Source organism: Oncorhynchus clarkii, chromosome 21 (assembly GCF_045791955.1).
Source record: "Oncorhynchus clarkii lewisi isolate Uvic-CL-2024 chromosome 21, UVic_Ocla_1.0, whole genome shotgun sequence".
Lineage (NCBI taxonomy): Eukaryota > Metazoa > Chordata > Actinopteri > Salmoniformes > Salmonidae > Oncorhynchus > Oncorhynchus clarkii.
In genome coordinates, this window is record NC_092167.1 from 18686961 (window position 1) to 18688864 (window position 1904).

The window sequence follows — 1904 nt, forward strand, 5'->3', positions numbered from 1 at the left end:
AGCGGCTGGAGCCAGCCTCCGCAATTGTTTGGTGTTTTAATTGCTAGTTTGAGAGTGAGACAAAATTACAAATTGGAAAAGGGACAAAAACCTTGCTACTTACCATCTACATTTTCCCACTATCCTGCTAAAAGAACCATTTTCTGTGGTTTCTTAGCTGTAAATGGGAGGAAGCTGAGGTGTTACAAAACCTAAAGGCAAAAAAACTAGTTTCAGGGTAGAGAGGTGTTACGGTTTTCTTCTGGTGAAAGAGAGGAGAACCAAAATGCAGCGTGGTTATCTTTATACATCTTTAATGAAAGATGGAAAATACGAACAATTTACAAAACATGAAAAACCGAAACAGCCCTAGCTGGTGCAACAAACACAAAGACAGGAAACAATCATCCACAAAATACCCAAAGAATATGGCTGCCTAAATATGGTTCCCAATCAGAGACAACGATAAACACCTGCCTCTGATTGAGAACCACTCTAGGCAACCATAGACTTACCTAGACAACTCTACAAAACACAACCCCATAAATCTAATAAACCCCTAGACAAGACAAGACACATAAATCACCCATGTCACACCCTGGCCTGACCAAAATAATAAAGAAAACACAAAATACTAAGGCCAGGGCGTGAAAAGAGGTAAGCCAAGGTTTTTCCTATCAAATCAATAGATAGCTGGATGCAGACAATTTACAGAGAATTGAAAGTAAATGTACTAATATTTTTTGCCAGGCCAGATGACGAAGAACTGAAACACAGCTTTCCAATGAAAATAAAAGTGTGGAACCTCCTCCATTACTCTAAAGTTCGAACCAAACTTCTTCCATCAACCTTGTTAATTGTTAATCATTTTCTGTTCTCTGTCCTGCTGGGTTTCAGGTTAGAATGATGAGCAGGTGCAATGGCTGGATGGTGCCAGGTGAGGGCACTAGAGCAGACCTGTGGTCCATGGTCCGTCAGTCCACACCAGTGACTGATTGCTGTGAGAGAGTATTCCCATGGGTCAGGACTGGACAGTGGGCTGAGACGCGAAAAGATGACGCTGCAGAGAGGTGTGACGTATAGAGGGAGGGATGATAGAAAGATGGGGGTGGGGGGGGTTTTGGGAGCAGAAAAATGGAGGAGAGAGAGTAGGAGGTGAGAGAAAGTGGGAGGTGAGAGAGTATGAGGAGAGTTGGGAGAGACAGAGGAGATGGAGGAGAGCGAGAAAGACACCTAATTGAGAATGCATGCAAAATTCAGCAAAAATATACTTTGTGTATAACGCAAAACCCCAAACAATGCACGCAGAGCAGAATTAGGACTATACCCACTACTTATCAAAATCCAGAAAAGAGCTGTTCAAGTCTACAACCACAAAAAAAAGGAAACGATGCCCACATATTCCACCACAAAACCCTCACCTACAGAGACACATTCTCAATTACAGAAACGACCTGGGAAGTAGTTCCCTCCTGCTGTGTTCCGGTTGAATTGGACCGATTTACAAGTTTTCTCTCTGAAAAACATAGTTAATTTAATCTGATTGCCATAAGGTTCCATGACTTGTCTACACAGGGCATCTGAACACACAAAATACATTTTAGATGATTTTCATTACATTTTGCATGTTTTATTTAACTTTTTTACACCTGTGGTGTTCCCTGTCAAATATGCCCGGTCATTAGAATTGGTGAGACTACAATTAGTGTATCAAATTTTGTTCAGGCACATGCCCAATCATCAGATGGACACACTTCCTCTCCCAGACTCCCACATGCATGTGTGTTTGAGCACACACACACACCTCACTCCCCTTCTTGGCTTCCATGGCAACCCCAACGAGAACCTTTCCCCAATAAATTCTTTCCCCCATGGGAACCACACCTGTTGGCATTCTCACAAACAATTGCAACATTGTTTCAATA